Source organism: Nesoenas mayeri (assembly GCF_963082525.1).
Source record: "Nesoenas mayeri genome assembly, chromosome: 1".
Lineage (NCBI taxonomy): Eukaryota > Metazoa > Chordata > Aves > Columbiformes > Columbidae > Nesoenas > Nesoenas mayeri.
In genome coordinates, this window is record NC_137541.1 from 202,722,858 (window position 1) to 202,741,147 (window position 18,290).

General features: G+C 39.6%; 1 protein-coding gene across 4 annotated transcripts in view; it reads right to left on the minus strand.

The window, feature by feature from the left end:
* FAT3 (FAT atypical cadherin 3) overlaps window positions 1-18,290 on the minus strand; it is a gene marked incomplete at its 5' end in the record, with an annotated part of 320,867 nt that overhangs the window by 110,625 nt on the left and 191,952 nt on the right. The window lies entirely within an intron of this gene.

An 18,290-nucleotide genomic window follows, 5' to 3' on the forward strand; every position in this document is an offset into this window, starting at 1 on the left:
ATAGTTACACGTCCCCAGTCTTTCCTTTTTCACACTAGACCAGTCAATAAGCGTAATCATGTGAGAAAAACATTCTGGCTGTTAATAAAGACACAAGATTTCATCCATGCTTCCAAGATCTTTTCCTAATATCAATAATTTATGTTTTAACTACCAGCAGAAATTCCGTGCTCAAAAATACATGCTGATACGTTGCCAAAATTTAATCAAACTATAGTACTAGTCACTGTGGAGTTAATTAATCAAGCAGCAAAACCGTATATACTTTACAATATTGCTTGGGTGTGCAGCTGTATCAGTTTGTAGTACAGGTCCCCAGGTATTCAAACTGATGGGAAATCAAGGTACAGCAAGTCTTCCAGCAGAAACTCTCCAATGTGGTGCGGTGATGTCCTGTGTGTGTGGCAATAGCGTCTGTTTGGCAGTAAGTCAGCGGCACTGCCTCCCGCTAACGTGGGACACACTTACTCTAACAAAATACACAGTATGAAGGAGCTTGCTCGGCGTGCCCTTAGAAATATTGTGGCATGCGGTTTCTGTTACAACACAGTAATCATTTAATCTAAAACTTTCAGTCTTCAAATGAATTATTGTCTTATCTCCTAAACTAGAATATGAAAACTTACTTCTAAACAATTTTTGTCCTGCTGCCAGCCAGTCCCTTCTGATGGTGGACAAAACACACTTAGGTGAGACTCTGTGACGGTCAGTCTTGAAACAATATTGTAATTATTTAGGAGGTAATTCATTTATTTGGTCACCAATGAGATGAAAGATATCTACTGTGATTCCCTGAAGTTATTTACTTTATAGATGGACTGATTCCAAATTCTACGCTGCTATATAAAGCAGAACCAAGGATTTTCAAAAGAAGGATAACACTTTTACACTTTTTTTTTTTAATTACTCCAGCAAGCAGCACTTGGTTGTGCTAATGGAGGATGACACCACCTTGTCTGTGGCAGAAAGGCAGATTAAGATGCATTCAGTCCCATCTCCAGCTCCTCCTCCAGCCATTTGTTCTTCCCCTGTCATCAGTTTGCAGCCACCTTCACCCGTCAATAAACTGTCTGTGCATCTGTGCTACGAACAGGGCGACTGAAATAATCAGGGTTTAAAACAAACTGCCTCCAGAAAACAAAATCCCCCAAAAGGCAGATGGTTAACGAGTGATGGTGGTGAGAGAGCAAAACAAGGAGAGGCATGCCAGGTCCCCAGCTCAGGGTGGGGGACACTGCTTAAGACGTTTTGGCTACTGAAGGAAAACACATTGTGTAACTACAATTTTGGTGACTGCTGGTTTAACTGAAATGAAGTTAATTTTCTTCATCCAGCTACAAACTCTTCTTTTTCATAGCTAGCACAGTCATTGTTTGGATTTTTAATAATAAGATAGCACCCCGGAACAGAATTAATGTTTTTCTTCAAGCAACTGTGGTTTTGAGTTGGAATGAAGAGAATGTAAGAACTTACTGGTATCTTTGCTCTTTCCTGGGAGATCAAGGTCTTTCTGGGCTTTCTGTATGAAGGTTTGAAGCAGCTAGAAAGGGGAGCATAGATGGGACTGACTTTGGCTGGTATCCCGGCTGATCAATGACAATATTCCATGCCATTAGCATCATGCTTCATATTTAACAGGAGTCTGGTTTTCTGGCTAAAGGGACCCATTCCGGTTCCGCTCCATTTCAGTTGAGTTCCATTCAGGAGTTCCTTTAGTTCGGCCTTTTGCCATCCTGCCATTTTGCAGTTGGCCTCTGGGCCTTGCTACCTTTTTGGCTTTTTTTGCTCTCTCTCGCTGGGATCAGCTGTTCGGGACCAGGGTGCTCTCTCTTCCTGGGACTGGCTGCTCAGTGCAGACAGAGTTTGTGAGGAACTGCATTGAGTATCACTTATTTTATATTTTTTTCCAATTATCATCTTCTTCTTCCTCTTCTTCTTCCTCTTCTTCATCTTCTTCCTCTTCTTCTTCTTCTTCCTCTTCTTCATCTTCCTCTTCTTCTTCATCTTCTTCTTCTTCCTCTTCTTCTTCCTCTTCTTCTTCCTCTTCTTCTTCCTCTTCTTCTTCTTCTATTATTTTCTTATTTTATTAAACCATTTTAATCTCAGTCCACAAATTTCTCCCTTCCCTTTCAATTCTCTCCCCTACCTGGTGGTCCTGAGGGGGGAGCGAGCAAGCAGCTGTCGTGTTTTTGATTGCTAGCTGGGGTTAAAACACAACAGTGATGAATTCTGCAATTTCACTATAGAGAGTAACCCACTCTCTGCACCTTTCCCAAAAATTATTGCTACTGTGGAATTCATCATTTACCAACAAGCCTTTGATCAATATCCCAGTAGGCAAAGCAAGTACCAGTGATCTCAAGGTAAAAGACTTTGTGTCCCATTAGTAAATGCTGAAAATACCCAATTTCCATCTTACACTATTTTTCCGCAATATGTGAGAAATAATGAATGCTCTCCATCCACACATACATGTAAAACGTTTCAAAGACAGTTTCATAGCTGATAGCCTGACGAGTAGCCTCTGACATTTAAATGCAATTTGGTTTTTTTCAGGGTAAAAAATGAAGCTTCTAGAGTTTTATGTTCAAAATAAAGCTTACCAGTTAAAAACCTGATTACTAAAAAATTGATTTCTTAGCCAGGTAGAAAGTATATAAAATCAGACCTTTAAGGGGTACAGGCTGTTCCATATTTTTGATCTTGTAGAAATATTCTAAATTTGCAAAAGCAAAAATGTGCATTTTCAGCCTCAGAAATTGATCTGCCTTTAGTGAACATTCTCTCAGGGAGATTGCTGTGACCATTTTCATTAATCTAAATGGAAAAAATGAAGATGTGATTTTCTTTTTGTGCGTGATATTCAGGTTATTTGTTGGAAGTTTCTATGGTTAGCAATGAGGTACAAAGTACCATTTTAATCAACTTAGAGGACAATATGATAGCAATTACTCATGTTTGATTAAAGTAATTTTTGGAGTCAGATGAGGACTACATCCTAAAATATTGTACAAAGTAGTATAAAAATGCTCAGAAAATCAGTATGAAAAATAAGGTAAAGCAGATAGATAACCATGAATAAGGAGCATGGCTGTTGGGGTTCTTCCCAAGGCAAGTTTTTTCAATGACAATATCATTCTATTTCTTTCAGGCCAAGGAAATCACATCAATAATTGCTTTGATTTTAGCAATAAAAAATTCTACTTGACTCCTTTGTGCCTACTTCACAACTTTCTGTGACAAATTAATTTTAGACATATAATAAGCATTAATTGGGCTGTATTTAATCACCGTTTAATCTAATAGGCAACACAGACAAGCCTTATTATCTCAATTTCTACCTGTCTTTGATTCAAAGTGTCCTGAAAATACCCAACATCCAGCTAACATTGACATGGGGTCAGTTTTACAAGCTGTTTGAGAATCAGCACGGTATTACTGACAGAGGAAAAAAAAAATGCAGATTCTAATTTTGAAGAAAAACTCATATTCTAGGAGCACTTTTTTACTTTTTCCAAATTCAGTTTCCAGCTTTGAAAACTCAGCCTGAAAAATGGGCTTGGGTCTTACGTCCAGTGCAAAATATATGAAACTGAAATTCAGATAACTGTTCTGGTGATAAAGGGTGAGAGCCACCAGCCCCTTCCCTACTGGGTGCATTAGGACTCCATGTTCCATCAGACATAGCAAAAACCTTGTTTTTTCTTCACTAAACAAGACAGACACAGCTAAGCACGTGTTTAGGGATCAGTTCACTGTAGCGCTGTTTTTCACGTAGGTTGTTGAACCTCTACAAATGTCCCCAAGCAACTGAATAGCCTCAGCATCCCCAACCACTCCACAGTCGGTGGGGTACGCACGTGCTGCATGGCTGGAAACACAGAGGGGAAGCCTAAAGACAAGCGTTTCCCTGCTGAACCCAGCTCATGGTGTCTGAGCAGCCAAACAATCACAGGTACCTTCTTGGTGGAGAAGGACCTGTGAAATCCTCCAATTTGGAAATCAGTGGGGATTGACTTTGGTGAGAATGGGGTTGCACCTAGAGCTCAACAACTTCATTTCAGTAGTTTTTATTTCTCATGCAAGCTTTTGGGCTCCAGTTGCACTGTAAACCTTCGACTAAATGGCAGAGATGTGCACCATCACAGCACCACCATCACTGTATGCTTTATAACCGACTGGGAAGAATCTTCCTTTAATACTCAGGCAAATGAGGGATTTTCTGTTTGCTTTAAAGAAACAGCAATTTCATATGCAATGATTTTTTTAACATGATTTTTTTCCCTGTTGGTTCAATCTGTTACACATATAGCCAGTGATCCTGTGAACAATGATGTATATGAATAATTTCCAGGATGTGCCAAGACCGTACCGCTGACATAAATAAAGAGGTGTGCATGTAGGAACAGGGTCATTTGGGGGTAACGATACAACGAGCAAAGCTGTCCCAAAGTTTTAACATTCCAAATGTGTTGCCGAAAAAAAAATAAATCCTAGCCTGAAAAGTTAATTTCCCTGAGTAACACTCAGAATGCATTAAAAATGTTCGGGGTATTAATATTAATTAAGCAATTAATACTATTATAATTAATTAATTACACAGTGCCTGGAGTCCTGGAAAGGGATCTTCATGTGTCTGAATAATAAGAAGATGACATTCTACTCCTGCAGTGCAGCAGGAATTTTAAGAGATCACAACTTTAAAAATATTCTTAGCACTTTGATTCTTCTGTAGAATTAGTCTTTAGCATGCATTTGGTTTTTGCAGCCACAGGATGGCATTCACTGCTGTGCAAAGGGTCAGTGAAATGTAAGAAGAGCTTAGGAAGCGTACTTTACATCTGAGGAAAGGAAATATTGAATCAGAAATGATTACTGCAAATTTACTGCTTTCTACTGATGACAACCATTTATTCAAGAGGGTGGTATCAATATCTTATCATGCACAACCCCTAAAGGTTAATTTTTTTACTGTATGGACACCAATGGCCTTAACAGATACTTATTTTGCCTGACTTCATTTAGCTGGGACTTTCTAAAAATACAAAGCAGCAATTCCAACTTGAGATACTAGCAACTACATAAAACACTTCAGTTTCACTTCCACAGTTCATGGAGTCACAGTAACTCTTTAATGGATTTATGCAGGCTCATAATTTACTGTTTATTTTCCCATTAGGGCAGTATAGGAGTAGGTGTTGACACATGGCATACCAATGGGAGGACAGTTGTACTGAACGAGTGGCCAAGGTGACTGATAATTGGATTGCAAATGTCAAAGAGTGTGGCTGAAAAGCCAGGCATATCAACCCACACGTAGTTTTCCCAGTTGTGAAATGAAAGTTAAGAGCAGGGACAATCAGCTACAAGTAGTTAGGATTTATAGAGTTGGGTTTGAAGTCAGCGGCAAGCAGCACCCAATTAACTTCAGCAGAGATGTCCAATGCCACCGGTAAAATGGCTGGATTTAGAGTGATGAGTAAGAATGTCAGTCTGAGAGACAACCTGGTAACGCCATTAACCTTTGTGAGATTGCCCCACCGATAATGGGTTCTGGGGGACAATAAAACATTGCATGAGACAATATGCCCAATTTGGTAGCGCAGGACTGATACATGGGAGAAGGAGAATTCTCCCAGATTCATTTTACGGGCCTCCAATTAGCCCTCACTAGTTGAAGGGGGCGAAAAGGGGGAAGCAGGAGTGCCTCTAATGAGTCGCTTTGTTGGTTTGTAGCAGAAGAGGTTGAAAAATAAACATTTTAGGAGCTGCTTTGCTTTTGAGATTGTCCCAGGAGGCGTTAAAGGGGCTGGGCACTTTGCTGGAAAGAGCCATGAGAAAGCTCCTGATTTATGGGAGCTCTTTGACAGCACAAGTGCATCCTGTCAGCATCGGAACAGGAGGCGTGATCCCTTGGCACGGGGAGATCGGATGTGTCAGCCCCAATAGCCTAATCCCCGTGGTTAGATGCTGGGGTCAAGACCGCAGATGCTCACTCATGATGTGGAGCCCTGGCCGGCACCATCTATAGATGCTGCTGCTGCTTCCTTTGAGAAATTGTATGCAAAATATAAATATATTTGTTCTCCAAAAGCGCATCCCATTTTAAAAATGGGGGTATTAAGAGTGAGTCTAATCCAAGGATTACTGATCTGACAAAAATATCTAGATCTTATTTACAGGCTCAGTGAGGCAAAGGCAGTTTGTCAATCAAGCGGAGTTTAAGATGCAATTCCCGTTTTGCTATATAAGTCTGGAGAATGTGTGCTCAGTAACCTTTAGAAAATAGAGCATGAATGTGTAATTTATTCAGCTACTACTGTTTAGGCATCCATAGGGTAGTGGAGCATACTGCACACGCATAGAAAACGGGGCAGGGGGGTCTCAAGTTAGGAAGTCCCAAGGTAGCTCTAAGTCCATGCTACAGCGTGGAGGAGAGGAAAGGGACATCAAATTAGCCCTGCAAGAACTGAAAGAGGTACTGAAAACACATCCCACAGCTCTGAGTCGGGTAATTTGCTCTGTCAAGAAGCAGGATAAATGACGGGCTCACGCTGAGCTCCGGGCTGCAGCAGCAGGGGTTTCTTTTGGGAGCCAGCAGCTCACTGGAAGTTGGGCGTCCCATCACCAGCGTGATCCATCACCAGGCACCCTCCCCGTGCTGCAGAACAACAATGTCTTCTGTACCCTTCAGACTCCTTTTTATTAAAAAAGCCACAGCTTTCAGTTGATACTTTCACACTGAGAGTCGGATATTATGAGGATTAAATGCCTGAAGAGAAGGCATTTAAAGCAAACATTATTTTACTTTTTAAAATGCCGTCCTCTGGCTCAGGTGCTACAGTTAAGGGTGCGCTCAAGCAGTATCTAGTGGTTTGCAGCAAAAACAGTGAAAGATCCTTAATTGTACACATACTTGGTAAATACCAGTGAGGAAACAAAAAAAAGAGACAAAACCTGCGCTTTAGTATTCAATTTAGTCTCACAAACATATGGCCAAAGCTTTGCAGAGAGAGCATGTGCAGGTCAATTTGAACAACAGGGTTTTGGTGAGGAAGATGAGAACTATATGCAAGTGTACTTCACATGTCAGTTAATACTTTTATTCCTTCTGCTATACATGATAGTCTTTTCTTGAGACCGAGCAGACTTGACTCATTGCCTTCTGCATCCCTCTCAGTCAACAGAGGCCATGCCATTCTGGCACACTTTGATATATCACCTAATAACGCACCATTTCTGCTTTGCTAAAATGTGTAGTCTCAAACTTATGACTTTCTAGTAATTTTTCGAGTTTTTGTTGACTGTAGTAATTTTTTATGTGGCAACACAAAAACACGTGTTTAAATTCTCCATTTTTTTCCCAAGTCTTTCAAAGAACTGTTTGGCCTTGGAGGTCAAGAGCACATTTTTATTTATACAACACCTTAAAATTATCTGGTAAGACAGTGGAAGGAAACAAGATTCACAAGGAAAAACAAATATATTTGAGGCTGTGACAGAAAGTATTAAGTTATTTGTTGGCACCTGGATTAAAGATAACATGCTGGTCCTCAGAGAAGTTGAGGCCATAAACTGACAGACTGCTATTACTAATATTTGTATTTTTTACTTTCCCAGGGAATGTGAGAAAAAATAATCCATTATTTTGATTCTGACATTTTTGCTCTCAGTTATTCATGTTAATCCTTGCTTTTGAATATTTAGAATATTCCTTGCCAAAGAAAGTATTATTTTTTGCCAAAACATAAAATGTACTCTAGAACTGCTATGATAACATTTTCAGTGTCTCTGTATCATGAGAGATTAGCAAACAGCAATATTACATTTCAAAATGAGGACATTAATCTGTTTCCTGACAACTGAAATTTGTTAGGCTGGGAAAAGAAAATTACTGCTTTTGAGGGCAGATTTTATAGCACTTGATGCTTCAGGGCCTTTGTACTTCTCTGTTTAAATCATATCTTCATAAAAAGCAAAATAATTGTTTGTTCTCTGATTATTATCAAGCTGAAGTTAGATAAGAAAACCATTAGGATTTTTATGTTCCACGATAATAAATTTAGAGAGAAAAAAAGGTGTCAAATATGCTTATTAAATTGATTCTCGACCCGATTAGAGGTTTTCTTATCTCTAGTTGTCTAGTAAATACTTTGTGTCATGTTACAAATTACACTGAATACTCCAATCTCATTTCAGCACATTTCACACAATGATGCACTTTTGCCATAACAAATTATTTTTATGTTTTTTATGTTATGTTTTTGCTTGACATTTTCCTACCCTTTCCAGTATGTCTTTTTGCTCAAGCTGAATGTTGAAGGATTATGTGGCAGAGCGTTGGCAATCTGGTGATATGAAAGACCAAATAAAGAGGGACAATGCATAATATTGCAAGACATTACAGGCTATGGTGCGAAGATTGTAAGGCATGTGATAAGACTCAAAGAAAATGTTGTATATTCAAGGTATACTATGAAGATGTTCTCACCAAGTGCATGGATTAGTGGGGAGGCTTTTGGGGAATGAAGACTATTTAGTACATCAGAAATACTGGAAATTACGAGACCCTGTATAATAAGAGCATTAAAAAGACAGAGACAAAAAAAAACAGAGGAAGAAGCACTGACAAACCCAAATGATGTTACTCTAGATGGACCATATGATTCAAGAGAGTAGACCTCAACAATAGGGATGATCTTCACTATGAAAGAGAAAAGAGAGCTGTAGGGAAGATGATAGTAAAATCTAATACAACTTGCAAAAGGAAAGAGTTGTTGGGGGGGCTCAGATGATCTGTGGAAGGGACCACTGAAGCTGTGAGTGTCCTGGGAATCATCTCCAGTCAGACTCTGTGGGCACTGCAACAGCCTGTGATCAAAGGGCACATCTCAAACCAGCCCCAAATCCATTCCATTCAAAGGAACTGGAGATTTGGTGCTGGGATCCCTACATGGCGAATTGCAGGGTGGTTGGCTTTGGTGCATATAAATGGTGGTGGCAAGTGAATTCACTGCGAAAATATCCCAGAATTAACTTTTTTTAGAGATAACAAGCATGACTTCTGAACAGCTGAGTACAGATCACCCTGGGAGAATGGACAAATGGATGCAAAACTTGTATAAGGGCATGTTTCTAAATGATGGATTAATTAAAAGGCACACTAGGATTTTCTATGCCCAGAAAGGATTTTAGTACAGATGCAAAGTATTCCTAACTGAGGAAGATGCTTCTCTGCCTTAAATGTAACACTTAGCTTGGTCTTAGCCAGGAAGGCAGGAAACTGAGACCTCCACAAAATGTGTGTGTGCTCCAACTCTTACAGGCATAAATTAACAGTCTGGCAGCTGATGGGTATTGCGAATGCTACAGAAAACATGATATAGCACTAAAGCAGACATGCTTCAGATAACATAAAGGCTCTGTACATCTAAAATAGATTCAAATCATGTGAAAGATTTCCTGCTGCTTCTGCAGAAGATTAAAACATTGGTGCATTCATAAAACAAATGTGAAGATTTAAGCAAAGCAGTGTGCCCTTCACAATGACTCTTTGTCTCGCTGAGCATGGAGCCCAGCAAAAGAGACATCCTGAAAGAGTATATCTGACCAATTTGGGCCTCGTAGGTGGGCTCCCATTTATAAAAAAGAGAGATACAGATCTTAAGAAACATACAATGAAGAAAAAAGCTGTTAACCCTGAGCTAATCTGGGAGCTAATCCCTCAGTGAGAAAGCAACATTAGACCGAACTCCTAAATCCTGACAGAAAAGAAGAACTTGGTATAGATTAACCACAGAATTTGCCTACACAAGCTTAGCATGAGGAATGATTTATAAAACGAGAAGGAAGACCATTAATATATCCCTCTTTGTTTCAACAGCACTTAACACATGGGTGCAGACCTAATTTGCAAACCACACAATAATGTCTGGTGTTTTAATAATACTTTTCCATCCCATTTGCATTGATCTAATGCTCTGCCATCTCGTAGTTCTGCAAACAGAGAAAAAGAAACAGGTGTTGAAATTGCTTTTCTCTCATGTCTTCAGCCACCCATTTCCAGATATATCTGAGGAAACACATCCATGGGTGCGGATGTTTAATTCTCTCATCCTGGGGATTATCAGGGATAAGTTCAAGAAAATCGTTGCTACTGAAGCCAGACTAATCGCACCACTCAAGGTAAGCAAAGGAACTTGACTTTCCCCTCTCCGTAGTGTCATCACATATGTCTTAACTTAAGGCTAGTTAACCGAAAGGTTGCTTTTTTGTACTATTTGACTTCACAACTGCAAGATGCTAAGTCCAGGGAGATTTTAATTAGATTCAGAGGGTCAAGGAAATGCTGATACACCTCTAGGCTCCCAGGAGATGCTCAGGTCCTTGCAGGGTGGCAGCCCATGGGTCGGATTTGCTTCCTGGCACAATTCCACTTTCTCTGTTACGCCTTTAAAAGAGGTGGGAAATGCCTGAAAGGACAGCACATGAAGCCTATATATGTTGAATATCTCCTTCCATTCTTGCATGTGATGAGGTGCTTAGAGATAAGACCTGCTGCTGGATGGATGTAGATCCCCAAAGAAAATCCTAAAAGAGGCATTTGATGGCCAGCATGAAAAAGCCGACAGCACTGTGCTTTGTGGATTTTCATTTCTTCATTTCATGACCCAGCAGTTCAGGTCAGTGATTTATGAAATCTGTAAAACAATCTCCTCCTCCTCTGCAAACTCTGGAAATATGCAAATCACTCCTTAGCTAAGGCAAAGCTCTAGGCAATCAGAAATGTGATGTTTCTAATGAGACACAACAGCGGTGGTAGGAAGAAGTGTGTGAACCAAAGCCCCAGCCTCGCACAACTCTGATCTTGCCACTGCTCTTCAAAATATGAACCTGAATTAGTACTTGCAAAATCATCAGTACCTTTATATCAGGTCAAATTTTCATCTAAATGGCTAACAGGTTTTTAAACATGAATCATAAAATCTTTTGTTCCCTGCCCATTTCTAGCAGACTCAATGTCTGGTGGAATGTGATCCTGTGGACAAAAATACTTGGGGCAGTATTCCACTGAAGATGGTGAATCTGTCACTGTATACATCGATGAACTAGGAAAATCAGATCTCTTCCATGAGTTAAGGAGGGACTAAATAATAAATGAGTTGTGATTTTTTATTTTAACACCCAAATAAATTTATATAAGCTTACAATACATCTGCAGAAAGTCTACAAACTATTTGACTCATTTCTGAAATTGCTAAGGAAAACACAACAAAACAAAAACCAAAGCTTTGCATATTGAGTTACAAAGATTTTTGCTTTGGGAAGTTCATTAAATGTAGAGAAGACAATTGCTTTTCTTCATTACTATTGGTATCCTGAATCAATAGAATGGATTAACCAAACAAGTGTGAGATTGTTAACGCTGGATTAAAATGCTGCCATGTGAGAACTTCCATACAGGATCAGACTAGCTGGACAGTTTAAACACTCTCCAAGAGAGGACAGAATCAGATACTTGGATATAAATTATGCACTAATTGAGCTCTCAGTAGTATATTTCTCCTTGACATCATATTTGTGTTACTGTGTGCAAAACATTTTTAAGAGAAACAATCTAGTCTTGAGAGAGTTAAAAGAATTAGATGAATAGTTTCTAAAAAAATTAAGACTGAAATCAACCAAAAAAGCAAACAGAGCATCCTCAGGGTTGACTTAGAGTCTACAAATTTTGTGGAAATGTCATAGACATTCTTTCCACATCCAGTCTCTCAAGGCTATTGGTATTTCATTGAATATCTGCAGTGAGCTGAGGGTCACTGCTACTATTCGTTATCTGAAAACCCATTCTTGCCCCTTGCCTTCGGTATATATTATATCATCAGAATTGTATGTACATTTCCCATTGGCTACCTGAATTTAACACAGAATATTAAGGAATTTAAATATATATTATTTTCAATTCAAACTTATTTTGTAATGTTATAATTTTATGAGTAGTTTTTCTTATTTAATAAGAAAACAAAATTAAAATTCCACATGCATGAAGAAAAGTGTTATTAAACTCAGTTTTCCCGATGCTTAGGCTTTGTTGTCTGTGTTACTTCTCAATTCACTATCTAAAATAAAGCGACATCTGGGGGCTATTGAAATTTGCAATAATCAAAGAAAAGGGAGTAATCCGTAAAAACACCATGCCTTAATTATTTTGCAGTTTAAAATTCCTGTTCATATATTTTGCACAGAGGCCACTCAGTTAACAACCAAAATAATAATATTTTCAGCAATGCACTTGATAATATTTCATCTTATTGGATCACATTAGTTAGAGACAACAGTCTAACCGAGGAGACCACTTATCAGTGCAGACAGATGATTCACACCAGGACTTTTCCCATATTTTGCTGTGTAAGACTTTCTGCCTGAATACACATGAGAAGCAGTGTGCAATGTCAAATGCAAATCTGTCTCCGAAAGAGAGTTTTAACCTCCGGTCATCTCCTGCCTTTGGAAAGTTGTTGGTTACTTCTGAAAATAGCAACTTGATGGAAAAAGAAAACAGTAATTGTGAGGGGAAGGGGAGCAAGGGCAGCCCGTGCATCTCTAGAAAGCTGGTGCAGAATAATAACTCCTGAAAGAACACAGGGCGCAGGATGGAAATCTGCAGTGTGGGATGAGCGAGCTCAGTGTGTGCCTTGTACTCCAGGAACCTGGGTCTCAATTAGATCTACCACCACACCGACCTGGCCACTTCTGCTCAGAAACCCATGGAGGGGCAGTATGAGATGAATGTGACTTTTTGTTTTATCTGGAACCCTTTATTTTCACCCCTTTCTTTTCTTTTTCATCTTTCTTCCCTTCTTTCCCTTTCTTTCCTGTTGTCCCTTCTTTCCCCCCACCCAACTTTCAAGTTTGATGTTCAAGTACAATGCATTGCCATTTGAAGCTGACAGCATAATATAGCTTTCATTGTCTTTTTAGAAAGTTGCCTCTACATACTTACTCTTCTTCTAAAAATCCTTTCAGGTGTCCTTGAATTAAAAACCCAGTTATTTTATCTCCAGCAAGCAGAGCCAGTAATAATTTTTAAGCTCAAGCTGTTTACCTATTTTTTTTCTTTTTAATTTCCCTTGCATCATCTGATAGGCTTCAGTGTTAAAAAGGAAAAGGCATGTGCCTTTGGAACCATTTAAACCTCAGACAAAATGTTTAATCAGACACACTGCCTCGTTTTTACCCCATCACCAGTATGTCACTGAGGAAAAATGCAGCTTTCCCTGCCAAATGTGGGCAATGCTAAAGATCCATGAAACAAATGCTTACACAGATTCGTAATCCAGGATTTAAGCAATCAGTGTTCTGCAGAGCACTATTCAGCTACATAAACTCAATGAACTTCAGCTTTTGTGCTTCTCCCGTAAAAAATATACATGAGCATATTGCCACACAGCTGCCTATGTTCTTCAGAAGACGCTGTGGTTTCTCACAAAAGACATCACCACCAGCACGGGCTGCAGCCCGAATGAACAGGCCCAAAAGCAAAACAAGGTGAAATCTGTTAAGTTTTTGCGTGGGAGATGATGGAGGAAAAGAGGAGGATGGCAGGGAACGCAGCACCGGTCCAATGCTGAACCACCAGCACGGTATTTGTGGGAAGAACTGAGAGGCAGAGCCATTTTAAAATGCTGCTTTTCAAGACTTGAAATGCTCTCTCCTGTAAACTGTGGCCATAAAGCTCCCACTCCCAATTTTCCCTGTGATATCCCCTACCAAATTTCAATGGAATAAAATGAGAGTCCCTCCATCAAAATTCCCCTCACAATTAACGCTTCCCATTAAATGAGTGGAAATTTGAATTCTTTTGAAGGCTACAATTACAGCAGATTACTATGCTTCCCTCTAATTACTGCATATAAATACATCCCATGTAACACAGTTTATTGTACCCTGTTAGTGTACTTACAGTAAACAGAAACCAATAGGCTTCATTCAGCCCATGTATTTTGACACATCGGATTTATCAATTTATCTTCATCACAGCCCCTTGCACTGTTACTGACATCCTTCTCAGAGCTGCGCTCAAGCATCACAGCAGGAAGACCAAAATCGTTTGTATATACTGATTTGTGACAAAAGTAACGCACTTTATAGTCACTGTTCCTATTCTGATAGCACTCAGTTGGGTAAAAATTAGCTGTCCTAAGCCAACGCTCTTCTACCACTTCTCCTCCTCATTAATTATGGTTCATGACTCAGACCTTGAAAGGCTAAGGCTGTTTTAACAGTATTTTTAAAAACTTTTAAAAGTTGCTTTGTAACTCTTCAAGAGATTTAAAGTTCTGACCGTGCTCATCAGCAACTATTTTTATTCTTTAGAGAGGCTTTGAATAGACAAGTTTTCCACCATAACAGATGTTAAAAGATAACTTCTGAATGAATCTACAGTGGTAAATTTAAACACAGTTTGGAGAACAGACAGATACTATGGATACCATTCTTCAAAACTGGCTAAATGACTTAAGAGCCTGTACCACATGTGCTCATCAAGGAGAGACTAAATAGCCTCAGCACTTTAAAAGCACCAACTTATTATATACTGTTAGCAAGAGGATGAAGAGGTCACCTCTCACCACAGACAATTTATCTCTTCAATCATAAAGTTTCAAAGACCGTTGCTTGAACTGCACAATGAATCCTGCAACTCTTTTGGCTAATTCTTTTGCTAAATACAGGTCTTTCCCCAGCAATTCGCAGCAAATGGAACTCCCCAGCAGTACATGTGTTTTGCAGAGTCTTTCTGTGGTTGGAGGCGTAAGTAACCCAGCTTCTGCAGCAGTGTGTTCAGGGTGAGAAAGCAGGAGCTCAGATCCACTTTCCAGGCTGAACGCGCAAGTCAATGAGCTGTAGCCTGGATTCAACAATCCTCTATTGCCAATTTGCACATGTACACTGGAGAGCAAACCAGGAGTTATTCATATTCTGGACATCTCAGAATCAGCTGGCACAACACAAGGAGGCAGATCCTGCGTGAAATGGTTTATGTTTTACACTTATTACCAGACCTCCATCGCTCCAGCAGCTGTTTGCATAAAATCACGCAGCAAAATCACAAGAGTTTGTAAAGCTGTCAGACCAAGATTAGGAAGCGTCTACAAAAAATGTGGGCAGAAAAAAGCAGCCAGACTATTTTCTGTGTTTTTCCATACCTCAAATTCCACCAATATCCTCCACTTCTAGCTGCTCCTTTTTAGTCAATTTGCATAATACAAGAGCAGACAGAGTTAAGTGATAACACAGAGATTATTAGAAGACAACACATACCTAGAAGAAGCAAATAAAAGAAGGAAAGAAGAAGAGGATGATGTGTCCAATTATTGAAGGAGAATAAAGACAGATCACCTGAAACCTGTAATTGCACTTCACTGGGAAATTCATCACTACTTTCATTTACTTGCAAAACAAGCAGGTAACTCTCAGAATTACCTTTCTTGTTTCAAATGGATATCTAAATACTTCGTCTCAATTACAGAATCTTTAATAAAGTCTGTGAAATGAAAAAAATATATATTTTGGCTTGCTTCATGTGAGATAGAAATGTAATCAAGTGATCATCTTCCTCCTATTTCAGGCAGAAACATTCCATTAGCAAGAATTCACTAAAGCAAGAGACCATACTGTATGAAATCCAGTGACATCCAATTTAAATCTAAGAAGGAAAATTCTACCTGATAACAAGCGCAGAATAAGACCTGCAGCCCTGCAAGGCATTACAAATGTGTCGAAAAAATTAACCCCTCAATTTGGGAGCTGAAGAAAAAAATACCACTGACAATGCCACATTCAGTGAAAGATCTGGTAGATCTTTCTACTTCCAAAATGACCCAAACAAAAAAAATGAGCTCCCCAATGTCTCCAAAACAAAAACCAATTTCAGTTATTATAAAGGGGAGCCCATTTCTGACTTTCTGATGCATCTTTTAACCCAGGGTCTAGACAAGTTTCTGTGCTCACTTTGGAACAATCTCTTTGGTGAGTGCAAGTCCTGTGACAGTGGCCTTGGGTACCATTAAGAAGTCATGAGGACACAGGTCCATACATCCAAAGAAGATAATTAAAGGGGGAAGAAAGAAGAGACGCAGGGGTGACCTGAGCTCAGTACTTACTTTGCAACAGTCTTCTCATGCAGTTACAAGGGGAGTCACTTAGATTCACTTTTCCCGTGCACGGCAGCTTTAAAAATACACATCCAGTCCTTGCTGGCAACTCGTGTTTCCTCCGGTATCGACAGGGACAGGTGACTCCAGAAGAGTCACTCTAAGCTATTATGGGCAGTGGTGTGGAGACAAGCACTGGCACTACATACAACTACTATGACTAACACCTGCCGTCTTATTTCACCTCATTTTCCTAACAGCTTTGGTGAAAAAGGTGGAAACACTGTCACTAATGGAATTTGCTCAGTAAGTACTGGCTGGTATGGGGATAGCATCCCTGTCAAATTCAGGTAGGGAAATGACAGGCTTATTAAAAATAATTAAAAAGTTGTACCTAGGAAAGGTCTGTCAGTGCCTCTCACACACGCACTGGGCAAAGGGGAGCAGGGGTTGCCAGGTCGAGCACTAATCAGAGCTTTTCAAACAGAGCCAAGTTTGCTGTCTTTTACACCAGACAGACCGCTGGGAGAAGGGTATGAAATGGAGCCAGAAGGGAAATACTGTACTACTGGGAGACCACGGTTGTCTTGGCAATTAAGGCCTCCCCAGGGGGTTAATTACACACAGAGACAGTCAGGCGCTTCAGAAAATGTCTTCTGAATGTGCCACAAGAACGAGCACAGTTGTCCAACCTGGGTCTGGATCCCCAGCAGATTACTCACCCTGGTCCCTGGGAAGGTGCCTCCCGAGAGGTCCATGGTTCATCAGCAGCTCAAAGGGGCGATTTGGCCGTCAGGGCTGTGTCCCCAGCAGAGACCAATTGTCCTTCCCACACACCATTCCCAGGTGGGTTTTACAACAGTGTGGTCCTCTCCCCACTTCTCCAGGACACCCCTCCACTCCACATTGACACCCTAGGACACCAATTTCTCTCTAATGCATCTTCAGTCCTCACAATCTTACAGGTGGTTATTTTTTCGAGCAAGAGAAGGAATATGTTAACTTGTATTGATGATTAAAGCCTAATCCCTATAAGTGATTATTTTTCTTTTTACTATTAATAGTAACACTTCCCCATCTGTATGGGAATCCTCTGGCAAATGTGAATTTGGCAAGTTTCACTGAGGTCTCTGAGGCAAACACATAAATGCAAAAGAGACTTACCGACCTAAGATTCTCATCAATATATTTCAAAATCAATGCCAATTTCATTCCGTTTGTGATCTTCTCTGACAGTATAAACTGGAAAGCTTGCAGTTATTGGAACACATGATTGCTTTACTAACTTTCCAACTTAATAAATCCTAAAAAGTGGAAAATCCTTTTATTTCCCTCCAGTTATTTATGGCCTGGAATATGTAAGAATCTACAGTGAATTATCAAGGAAAGGGAAAAAAAACTCACAAACTTGTATAGTAATAAATTAATCCTTCTCTCCCATGTTCTGCACTAACTAAAATAACCGTGGAATATGCACAAGTATATTTCACTACATTTTGCTGCAAGATAGTGGTTGCATTGGGAACTATTTTGTCCAGATGTTTTTTAACTTGTATGGGTTTGAAGGGAATTTCCTAAAATATATAGTAGGAATGATTGATTATGTGGGACAACATGGTTCTTTTTTACTTGTACCAACATGAATCAAGAAGTCCTTAGTTCACAAATAGGCAAGAGAACAGACTCAATGCTCTTCTACCCAAAGGGAAAAAAAAACATAGCATGGTGTACAGCAATGTGACAGAAAACACATGTAGTAAAACCAGTAGTTTATAAGTATATCACTCCACATCCAACATATGTGAGCTACTTATGGAGAGAAACATTCATCTAAGGACCAAGGGAATGGTTTAGACACCTTATTTGGAGGGCAATTTTTAACTTGAAAATTGTCATTGATAGTCCCAGTAAGTGAAAGCTAAGAAATTACTCATCGATTCTCACGACGCAGTGAATGTGAGCAAGGTTAAAGTTTGCTTTCATCCAAATTAATAGTTTGTCTGTGAGATCCAAAACTTTAAACACATTTAACCTCTGAGACTGAAAATTGTAACAGGGTTGGGGTGATTCCACCAATCAAAAAAAACCCAACCAAGCAACCAGTCCCCCCAACAAAAAACCAAAACAACAACAACA